The following is a 12,785-nucleotide window of genomic DNA, read 5'->3' on the forward strand; positions in this document are numbered from 1 at the left end:
TTAAAAACCAGATGTTTAATTACTTGACATTTCTAGTCTTTTACTTAATTTGAGTGTCTCATGGGTCTTTTAATGTGAATGATGCAGGGCAAAAGTCCAACCATTAAAATGAATGGGAAAAATCTTCACATAGTTTTAGAATTAAGATGAGATTTATCCAAATGTTGGTTCAGTTTTTTTGTATGGTTTGTTTTTTTTTTGTTTTTGTTTTTTTTTTAGGTTTGAGAAGCAAGAGGGCAGAGAGAAGGAGCAAAGGATTGGGCTAAAACAGATAAGAGAGAGAGACAGAAAGAGAGAGAGAGAGAGAGAGAATCTTCTCTGATGGCTTATTTTCTAAATGACCGTACCAGTCAGGTCTGGGCCAGGAGGAAGGCAGAAGCTAAAAGCGTGGTTCCCTGATCTGTTTTTATTTTAATCTTCTCAAGGGTCTCTGAATGCCACCAGACTGGTTCCTAGCCTTTTGTGTGTGTGTTTGATTTGTTGTTGTTGCTTTAACTGGAAGGTCCACTTGGCTGTTCAGGAAGTACTAAAATTTTTCCTTAAATCTGAACCAATACCAAGTGACAAATCAGAGAATAATCAGTTTCTGGAAGCATGACCAACCCCAAGGGTAACTGTGAATTTTCCAACTGACAAAAGTGTCTCTCCGCTCTAAAATGCTTTATATCAACTCTTATCACAGAGGAAGTAAGGAAAGTAAAGTTTCATTTCTATACAAAAAGTCTGAAGATTGAAATTCTGTAAAATAATTTATAATTAGATTTTAATGTTATCAATGTCACCTCCTTTTCCCTACTGATAACCACATAAACCAACACGCCTCTTCCTACTGTTACTCTTGACTTAATCTGCATGTGGAAAAGACTACATAACATAATCAACATTTCTGAAGGAACAGTTGAATAAAATTTAGGATATTTTTCAAGTGCCAAGTTAATTACATGTCCATTCTGAGAGCAACAGTGAAAAGCTAGGGCATAATCACAACACTAGGTCTATACTTTTTTTATTGGAAACTGAAAAACATGATATTGAGGTATTGAAATATATGAATTTTTAGGACACACTTGTTTTAAAACCAGAAATTATATTAATGGCTAAATAAGCCTATACATGCATTGGTGAAGGATGTTCAGAAAGTTCATGAAAGTAAACTTTGTTATAAAAGTACCGTACATGGATTTCAAAAATTATTTCACACCAAAGTCTTTTATTATACACATGCAGGATATGTGAAGAAACCTACCTAAGTCCATGTAATTTACACAAAAGGGGTGTGGTTTCCTTGTTCTCTTGTTATCTGCATGCAATTTTACCAAATATACTCCTAGCCCCAATTATAGCAAGTGCCAACAAAAATGAAAACGTCTTTTCACAGCCGAGTTTCAAGTAAGTCACAGCTCGTGGCAGGTACTTTGGGGACTTTCTAAGGTATATTTGTTCTCCGTGAAACTCTGGATTCTGACATTTGAAATAACGTGACATTTCTTCAGATTTGTGGCATCAAATAAATGTGCATTGAGTGGAGCCTGGATTCCCGTAGCTTTCATCACATTGCATATACTAAAGAAAGTGCAACTACAGAAAATTTGCTTAAGGAAAAAAAGAAATCAGAGGAGCAGGGACTATCTGATACCTACGAGGGGTTTCATTTTCTCTCTTGTCCTTTCCATGACATAGCTGGGTTCCAGCTGCTGTTTCAAATATTAAAAAAAAAAAAACACCCATGGAAAGAGAATAAAAACGTGGGGCCAGGCATCTTGCGTGCCCAGCCCTTCTACATTTGCAGGAAATTGATCATGATTACATACATCTGATCTTAATGGGTAGTCCCTGCTCCAAGGCCCAGGGAGAACAGCCAAAAGAAGAGAGGAAAGAGCAACTCAAGTTACCTGCCAAAATGCCCTGAGGAAGAAATTGTTTCCTCCAGTTAAAGCTGCACAGGATTTCAGCTTTGTGTTTATGTGCAAAAAAATAAGTCAATAATGTTAATATCTAATTCCACGTATGCCTCCAGATAGTGGCGGTATTCTAACCAATGCAAATTACTAAGTTCTTGTTTTACATTTTTGCAAAATCAAGGCTCTTTATAAGTTCCATTCAAATAGTCACACGTGGGACACCAAAACGTTCATCAAATATTCAAAAATAAAGTCACAGAATTCAAAAAAGTATTATGAATTCGGGTTATACATTAGTAATGAGAAATGTTACACCTCTTTAAAAAGACATACATTTTTTTTCTACAGTCAACCTTATGTTTGTAAAACTAAGTACTTATTAGATGAAAATGAATACATTCAGAATCAAGACAGCATCCATTATAAATTCTCTCCTCAAGGAATTAGAATGAATTTGTGATTATTCTTTACTATTGTAAAGATACTTAAAAAGTCCATGGAATGTGTAATTAAAAGATGTTTGTTTTGACACAAAACAATTTGAAATCTGTGTCATTTTGTCATCATACATCCATGAACTTTTTAAAGATCCCTCATATCTCTGATTCTCAATGATGATCACATTATTCTGTTACTTCAATATCATCTCATTTCCATGATATGGATGCAATTACATGAATACATTAAAATTGATCTGCAGGGAAAAGCAAAAGGAAATATTTTTATGAAGAGAACTCTCCATTCCTGAGTAAAAGAATTCTAACAAACAGCCTCTCAAGGAGTTACACATCAATTGGAAAACACAACACAAAACCACTTACTTCTTTCTTTTCCGCTCTGTGTATTTATAGAAATTTGGAATCCTCTTACTCCCTAGAAAATGTCAGGACTCTGATGAAGAAAATGAGAGAGAGAGGATCCTGCCATGTAATGTGAGTGTTCTGGGGGAGTTGTGACTCGGGATGGATGAGACCACTGAGAAGTGGTGAAGGTGGCAATATATTTTAACATTTATAAAATTAAGTTAGGATCTAAAAAATACCCTTTCATCCAATGACCTGTTTTCTGATCGTCCCAGAAGATTTTAGCCTAAACGCAAACAGTGAAAATTTTATTCAAGGCAAATATAGACATCATCTGCCAGTTCTGAAATCGCCCTTGTCCCTACGATGTGTGTTGCCTCTGCTTCAACGCCTAATTCCCAGCTGTGCTGCCCTTTCCTTTTCACTCCAGGGGCACACAGGGAAGGCTCACACAAACTAACTCACAATGGAGAAATGGAAGATTTAGATTTAGACAGAAATCACTCACATTCCCTAGCCAATCTGTCACAGTGATGTTTAAACTGATCCTAACCAGTCATTTCCCCGAGAATTCTCTGCTCCAACAAAACCTCTGTTCCTTGGAATTGTAACAATTGCTTGCCCATACTTCTTTGATTCCCATAGAGAAACTTAATGCCATGCCTCGGGAATGTGGTTTGCATCCTTACTGTCTCCTGTAAGCTTCTGTTTGTGTGCACATGCATATGTATGTATGTATGTGTGCATATATTTAAAACAGGTATTCGTTATACATACTTGCAAGCATTTTGGTTTTTATGTATTTACACATCATCATATTTAGTATTTTTTCTTAATCAAGTTAAATTGATTCTATATTTTTACCTACTGCCGTATTATTACTGAAATTTAGTTCTGGATGTGTAGTAAATTGGTCCAAAACCTAACAGCTTAGATAGTAATGAATTGTTGTTACATCTAATTTCTTTTTCGTTTCCTTTTTGGACATTAATTAATTAATCTCAAAGGCGGCATGTGAGAGAGAGATGGAGACAGAAAGACAGGTCTTCATTTGCTGGTTCACTCCCCAAATGGCCACAGCAGCCAGGGCTGGGCCAGGCCAAAGCCAGGAGCCAGAAATTCTATGGTTGTTTCCCATGTGAGTGGTAGGGGTACAAGAACTTCATTTATCTTCTGCTGCCTTTCCAGACACATTGGCAGGAAGATGGATTTGAAACCAAGCAACCAGTACTCAAATCAGCAGTCCCAGATAGGATGCTGGCATCAAAAAGGCAGCTAAATATATTGTATCACAATACCCTATATAATTTACTATTTGTTGTATCTTTTCAAGTATTCCTCCCACCCCCCAAGTCTCTGTATGCAGTTCTTCAGTCCTCATCTTCTCAGGTCTGAGAGAATTTTGTCTATGTGGCTCAATAATGCCTTTCTTCCATGATTGGAAGGAGATTCTGGACTAAGCTGTGATCCTGGACACACATTTCAAGTCTATTGCTTCTCAAGCCAAATAATAAATCATAAAGTAATAATGTCAATAACTGTGAGTAGGAGTTTATTTCATGAGACCAACATAAGTAATAATTAAAATAAATTGACAATATCATGTAATTGTGGGGAAAATATTTAAGGAGTCATTCTGATTATTTGCTAAATAATAATATTGCTAAATAATCGGTGAACAAACCCATGTGAGTCAAAAGAAACACACAAAAAAATAACTTGGCTTTAAAACTCTTCATGTCTGGCATTTTGACATAGCGGTTAAGCCGCTACCTGCAATGCCAGCATTCCATGTGGGTGTTTGATGGTGTCCCAGCACCTCCTCTTCTGTCTGATCTAACTGTCTGATCATCATCCTGATGATGCTCCTGAGAGAGCTTGGAGAATGGGCAGCTGTTCCCATGGGAAGGCCCTGGCTCCTGGCTTCAGCCTGTCCAGCCATTCAGACCTCTCCCTCTGTCTCCCTGCCCTCCTCTCTCTTAGAATTCGACTTGCAAAAAAATAAATAAAATAAATCTTATATTAATACTTCCTATCTTTGTAGTGTGCCAAGGGAAATTTCAGGTTTCTCAGAAGTTAGGAATGTATTACATAAATGGTGCTCTTAATTGTATGTAATTCACAATAAGTATTATAATAGTGCCATAAAATATTGTGTATATATTTTGAGGAAATAGTTTAGTGAGAACAATCCTCATTCTTACTAAATCAAATAGAAGTTACTTTAGAGATAACAGAATTAGTAACATATAGTATGCTGTTGATTAATTAAATAAGTTGTTTCCATTGCTTCAAATGCAAAAAGAAAAGTTGTAACTCCACTATTATTTCCAAGGGTGTTATTGGTATATGGGAAGGTAAAAACATAAAAATAACATTTACACAAGTTCAAAAATTTTGTTACATTGTAGCCAACCAAAAATATTCATCAAAAAGTCAATAAAATGCTAACTTTTTTCAAGCCATTTGGCAGGAAGTGAGTGAACTTAGGAAGTTTGAATTCCATCTTTGAAGGCATCTTGTGGATCCATCTTGAAGTTGGGTTCAGCATTAGCTGCTTTGACAACAGCAATGTGTTACCTAATGACCTGAGCCTTAGAAAGCAGCTTACACTGTGGATGGTTCATGTGTTGATGCATGGCATTTTATTTTACATTGTTTCACAACTTTGAGAAATGGACCATGGAATGTTTAATCAATGTGATGATGAACTACTGGCCCCAGAGTTAAACTCTATTTCCCAGGCTCCCTTGCAATCAGGATGTAATCATGACATGGATCTAGCCAGTGTAGGCAGCTGGTCCATCATGCACTTCCTCTAGGACTTAAAAAAACCTGCATGCTCGTCGCCTCTGCACTAGCCCGGCCACCTTATAATCCACATGTGGGGAAAATCAAAATGTAGATCTAGTCTTAGAGTTACAACCTAGAGGAGAGGCATCCACTCACCAAGAATCAACAGGGCGAGGAGAGAAATAACTGCATTACGGTTAGCCTCCAGATCTACAGCAAATCTAAACCAAGTAATGAGCAATTCTGTTCAGGTCTAAAAATTCCAGGACAATGCTTCCTGAGTTTCTCAACCTTTGTGTGTGTGTCCAATTCATATTCGGGTTAACTAGAGCTTGTGGTTTTGAAGAACTGCTGATCAAAAGGAAATTGAATGGAAAAACTGATCTCCATGATAGTGCCATGTCAAAATCCCTCATATTAAGGATTCTCTTCTACTTAAATGAGATCCACAAACATACTGAAATGGGAGACTGGCTACTTTTCTAGCATTCTTAAGAGAGTGCATGGCCTGTAATTGAGTGTGGGTTTGTTCTATGCGTTGAAAACTTAAACATTTGTTAGGGGTAATGATTAAGTTAAGTATTACAGATATGTGGAATCTGTGTTTCTAGAAAATGACAGAAAAAGTAATCGGAATATCTTAAGATGTAAGTAAATATCTTATTTTTTGAGAAATTGGGAAAAATTATAATTTATCACAAAGAATATTACCATAGGTATAATGCTTACTAAGAGGCACAAGATTAGAGTTAAAATATAAAAATTTGCACCTAGAACACCTTAAGATTACTTATTTTGTTTCAATTTTATATAATCTAATAGAATAAGGATATTTGTTCAAAAATCCTTCTCTATTCCCATGTCTTCCTTTCTTTCAAATCTAAGTTGTGCTCAGATACCGGATTAAAAGGCTTTGGTCACATGAGGCTATGATAGGACATCTCTTTTTCATCAGATCAGTGAGGTATGAAGAATCAGAAGTTCTGGGAAGAAAGGGAAACTCGTGCTGAGCAAATCTGGGCTGAGCCGCACTCACTTTCTTCACTCTGTGATTGAAGGAGCAGAAAGCTCACAAGGCTTGGGCTACGACAGGCATCCAGCAGCAGCAACAGAAGGTCAAGACAATTACAGAAATACCACCCAGAACGCCTGATGAGTCCATTTGGAAATCATGCAAGCAACGGCTCATACCGCCTTTCAGACATTTGGAGACACTCTGGAGTCCAGGGCCACTTCGGCTGCAGCCCTAGGTGGCTGCTCAGGCTTCCCTGATGGGTCACAGCAACCTGACTTTCAGTTGGTCGAACAAGTTTCTTTCCCTCCATGGCTTAGCTCTGCGGAACCCCCTTTGCCACTCGAGGTAAGTGCTCAGGGAATGCTGCCTCCTCACCTCTATGAATTGTCTACAATCAAGTGCAGAGTGCAACTGGGGACTAAATACTTTAGACCCACTTCTCCCGTGGAATAACATTGTTGTTGATGTAAATTTTTCGAGGTCTGCAGCATAGTTAAGCCCTGGAGAGCAACAGCAGCGTTATAGCTTCATAATAACCCTTGCTGGCTACCCTCCCATCCTGGTCTCAGTTCCTCAATCCCTTATCAGCTTTCTTGGGATCCTCTCCAAAATAAACTAAGTATATTCTTAGTGTATTTTTTTTTTCTGGGGAAAAAAATATCTGAGACTTGTAAAAGGTACACATCTTCAATCTTGTTTTCCTTTAAGAATTACAAGTAAAAAGGATTATTCCGACAATTGATACTGAAGGTAGATTGTGACAGATTTCCTTTTCTTCATGTCTGTGTAGGATCCTTAATTTATAATTGAGTGATCATTTATCAATTTAAGTAAAGATTTTATGTGTAAGCTTTAGGCTGATATCATTTCTTACCCCAAATTAAAATTTTAAAACGAGACAGGAAGAATTAAGAGAAAACATTTAAAAGTTTAAAAAATGTAATTAAGATTAGGGCTAGAAATTCCTTCATAATTCTTAGAGAAATTGCCTTTTATTGTTCTCAGCTAATGTCAAGTGTATAAAAATTGTCATTTACTGCAAAAAAAAAAAGAAAGTGAAAGAAACTAAAAAAATAAAATGAAAAATGGGTTTTCTATGGCTGCCACTAAAAAGTGCAACCATTTTGCTACTTGAATCATAACACTTACGCTTTTGAACTTTCCAGGCTGAAGCTTCAAGTCCCAGGATTTAGAGCACTGACTCTTGGCAGCTGGGGCAGAATCCTTTGCCTCTTTCTCAGTTTCTCCTGGATGCCACAGCTACTTGGCATATCTTTGCTGCTCTGCTGAGTTTCTCAAGTGGCCCTGACTCTGCTTTGGTACTTCAAGCTTCACTGTCTATTTAAAGAATTAAAAAGACATCAGTCATTGGGTTTAGGACCAGTATACACGCAGGATAGAAAGTCATCTTGAAATCTTTAACTTTATTGAAGCTGCAAAGATGGTTTTCAGAGAAGTGGTTTGAAGAGAAACAGAGATACTGCTGGTTAAGGATATGGATTTAATGTGGGGGGTGCTGAGGGGGTTGGTTGGGGGAATTGGAGTCTCACTAATGGATGAATTCAAACCGAGTCACAGGGCATCTTAGCATAACTCACAAAATTTAAGGAGGGAAATCAACTTAATAGAAACAAGGCAGATTAAGTCATTGCGTCTGTTGCAGACAGAAGTTACCCCTAAAGGCAGGTTAGAAGACAATATTTAGATGTGTTCAGGAAGTAATAGATAGCGGCTTTTGAACTATAGCAGGGCCCGAGAGAAGCACAGAAAACAAAATAGCTGAGATGGAAACAATTCTCCGGGGCCCTCGGGGAGGAGAATTTTCACAGCTGAAAAATAGATCAGGGGCAGCTACACTGACTGACATGCCTCATTGATTTACGTAGAATCAGTCCTGAGACATCTCAGCACCATCATGAAAAAGGATAGCACTAGAATCATAATAAAAGTTGAGTCAACTTCATATATTTTCCCCTCTAGAATATTAAGCACTGAAGGAGAATTTAAAAACACTTTTCTTGCCAAACAAGTTGTATCTATTATGCAGAGAAAAATAAAAGGAATCCCACGATATAAAACTAATTGACGGATGTCAAACATGGCAGCTAACCATTAGCTAGTTTCACTTCATTTAATTCCCAAAGCAACATTATGAGTTAGATAACATTATCAATTCCAATTTTGTCCAAGATAGGATATGAGACTTAAAAAGTCAGGAAATACAACTCACTTTTTATGTCCTAGTTTGCCAGCGTCGCAAAACTTTGGCGTCATTTGCAAAATGTAACCCTGCCGAAAAAAAAATTTATTAACTTAGACACTCTGGGAAAGCACAAATGAATCAAAATTAAAAGTTTTAGACCTGCTGCTGATAATTAAAGCTTGCTTTATTGCACATTAGATACTGCTGGACCTAAGAAAGACACAAAGATGTTCCAGGCACTAAAAGTGAAAACAGCAGTTAAAGAAGTCCGTACTGTTCGGATATTCAGTCTAGTAGCTCTTTTCATATGAAGAAACAGGTAAGTATAAAAACATAAAATTCTTTATAAGAAGTTAAAAAACTGTGAAGCTTTCATAACTTTTTTTCTTTGAAATTTACATTCTCAAACTATTATTTATTCCACCTAATTTCTATTTACTTGAATTATTTCAGACTGGAAAATGTAGAATTAAATTCTGAGGGTAAATATCGATAGCATAGCATCGGCCATTGCGCTCACTTGGGGAGTGAATTATCGGACGGAAGATCTTCCTCTCTGTCTCTCCTCTCTGTATATCTGCCTTTCCAATAAAAAAAATAATAAAAATAAATCTTTAAAAATAAAAAAAAGAGTAGCACGGTCAAGTCTGCTTTGTATCATGGGAATGATATTGCCAATTATTACAAATTCTTTATAAACTTTGAACTAATATGAATAATCAGTATATAATTCTTAATATTTGGCTGCTTCATGTTGATTTTAAAGTTCTGATATGCTACATGTTTACAGAATAATATCTACTATACATCCAAACTTCCCACTTAGGAAAAAATAAAGAATGCTTGTGACTTTCAGTTATTTACTATATTTCTTTAGGGTTGGAAGAATTACCAAGACACAACCTCAACACTCCAATAATATAAAACAAGATGGATAAAGGATGAATAAAACAAGCCACTTAAATTGCAGTATATCCCTGTAGATCAAAAGTAACCCTACCAAAAATAGACAACACATTACACTAGGAAGAAATGTATATATTTACAGACCTTGTTGTAATAGTAAATCTTCGAACATGCCAAGGGAAATCTCCATAAATTATTCATGGATGATGAATCCTGTGAGGGAAGATGTACCCTACAAAATTCCCTTAGTTTAATTATAGAAATTAATACTTTAAATGCCAAGATCAAAGGAGTCTGACAGAGTGTTGAAGCAGAGTGTTTGATAAAATAATAATTTTATTCTACAGAGATTCATTGCAGTATAAACCCAGGAACCACTTGATAAATCCAAGTGAAATGGTTAATGTTTGAAATTTCTTTTAGCTTCAAAATGCCAGAGAGTAGCCATGATTTGCTGCTTTTTCCTCTATGAATCAAATAGAGCAAATCTTTGATGAGTATCTGCTAAGCAAGCTTCTACACCTATTTATCTGTTTAAAACTTATTTAACACCTGTGTGTTCGTCATTGTTCTAGGAAGTAGAATGTGGAGAGAACAAGATAAGGCAATCTATCTTCTTGAATATGGCATTCTAGAACAAAAAGTCAGACGTTTTAGTAATGAGCAAATACAAATCTATTAGCAAGGCTGTGATGGTGACAGAGAAAAAAAATTAAACACACAGGGGTATAAAAAACACGGACTTGGGGATGGACGTGGAAACTCCAGGGTAGTTGTCGATGGTAGGGTAATGTTTGAGTAGTGATCTGAAGAAAGCAATGACAGAGCAAGCTGCTTAACTCTGGGCCTTTTCATTGACCTATGAAGGAAATCAGTCTGTTCAATCCCCAAAGAGCTATATATAATAAAAATAAAAAAGAACATGAACTTCAGGAAGTATTGATATATCTGTGTCCTTCATTATTATCATGATATTATGGCACAATGTATCTAAAATTATAATGGTTTACATACTAAATAAACCAAAAAATATGTGTCTTCTTGCCATAAATACATGTTAATGGAATAACAGACCACAAGGTGAAATAGAGATTCTCTAAGCTCTACAATTCCTTCGGGGATAGGAGAGAATTTATAGGAGTAATTTTAGGGAAGTTGCCTTTGGGCATTTATTTCTGAATAGCTAGTTAGGGAGTCAACTGAATGTAGCTAAGAAAGTAGATTGGAGAAATTATTTAGAATTTATGTGAAGGCTATGAAAATATCTGTACTGGAATATCCAGTCATGGTTCTCATTTGTGAAAGCCATACCAAATTGTAACCAATTTTTTGCTGTTTTGGATTTTTGTTTTTAATAGTTGGCAAAGTTTCTTTGTGCAAATAAATACCAAATTTAATGTGAATATAATCAACAGCTTAACATAAATAGTTCCTTTTGTACTTTAACATTGATTTTCATGGTTAGTAAGTAATTTTAAATATAAAAATGGTTTTAATCCTGTAACTTTGTGTTCAAGCCATGGGAAGTTATGTATAAACACAAAAGGAATGATGTGTCTAGATTTCTTTTTTTTTTTTTTAGCTAAAATTTTTTTCTATATATATATCCTACATTTTATCAAATCTAAACCCTTTTTGATACGTTTTAAATACTAACTGGTGGGTTGAAAGTGAACAATAGCTTTTTGAACAACAGGATAAAAAAATTGATGGTCAAATTTCTCAGTCTTGAATCCCAGCCAATTAAGTTTCATCAACCTCTGACTCATTTTTGCCTTGATGTCCCTATCTGTGAAAATCAGAGTTGCTTTTTCTCCCAAAGAATAAAATCAGTATTGCTGAGGGATTTGAGAAATGCCCCTTTAATTTCTAAGAGGAAAAAACATGAGAAATTACTTGTCATCAATTTCCACATCAGAAATTATTAATCTAAGGTTCTCAGGTCCATATGCTTGGCTGGTGTGCCATTGGGTCCCTGAACTCATTGAATAATACATTTTGTGTTCATTAAAAATAAGTATAGAGGGTATCAAAAATTTTTACTAAATTCTTAATGTGATCTCTCTCCATCAATCTTTAAGGCCACTGTAATGGATGCTTTTTTCTTCCTTTCTTTTAGGTATTTCCAGCCAGATGTTCCTTGCCTGAAATGCTGTCTTTGGCAAGGGATCCAAATAAGCAAAGGTCCTCCTACCTATGACAGATTCTACTGGCAGAGTTTGATGGAATGCACTCCATCCTATCTGAGCCTCCTTTGCTCTGGCTTTCTGTTGGCAAACTTCCCGAGGGCAAACTTTCAAATGGAATGAAAGTCTTTCTTCTGGGGGTTGCCCTTATTCCTTCAATTCCTTCTTCTGTCCTTGCATGAGTGTGAAGACATTTTGCTTACACTCTCCTCCTTTCACTCCCTCCCTTAATGACCTCACAACTTCAAAAAAAGCCTATCCTCACACCAGCCTGGCTCTTTCTCTCAGCTCTCTCCGTCTCTGAGTGGCAGTTGAGTCTACAGCACCGTCTCCTTTCAAGTGGTCCCACACCATGACTTTTTGGGCTATTATTAGAAGGTTTTCCAGCACTCACCTCTCCTATGCCTCAGAACACTACTCTGAAACTTTACCGGATCATGAGTCTCTAATCTTGTCAATGGCCCCTCTCTGCACACAGCTGGCCACTGTTAGAATGGAGTGCCAAGGCATGATTAGACACAGCTGTGTGTATGCCCACAGGAAAAGGCTCATGGGAAGGACAGCTTCTCCACCCTACATAAGCTTTGTTGATTGAGAGTGACTAACACATCTGACCCAGGGTATTTTAGAAACACTACAGGTAAAGAAATTCCTATAGGGAAAGACAAATCTGCTGAAATCTATTTCTTTCAATTGGTTGTTCAGCTTTAATGCAGATATAAGTCTAAAGAACATAGGTTGGTGGAAAACTTTCCGAAGGTTGAAAGCACACATTACAATCACAAAATTGTCAAGGTTCACAAAGCTTGTATAATTACACTGGCTGCCGGGGCCTTCTGGCACTTTTCAGCTATAATGGCAGTCTGGCTAATTTCCCGCTGGCTTAATCTATAACTTCAAAGACTCCTATAAAGCAGTTACAATTATTCTGTTTGCTTTTCTGGTGACCTACACTATTCGTATTGAGTGGTCAAATTC

Source organism: Ochotona curzoniae, unplaced genomic scaffold, assembly GCF_017591425.1.
Source record: "Ochotona curzoniae isolate NIBS_2020 unplaced genomic scaffold, NIBS_Ocur_1.0 contig_2688, whole genome shotgun sequence".
Taxonomy (NCBI): Eukaryota; Metazoa; Chordata; class Mammalia; order Lagomorpha; family Ochotonidae; genus Ochotona; species Ochotona curzoniae.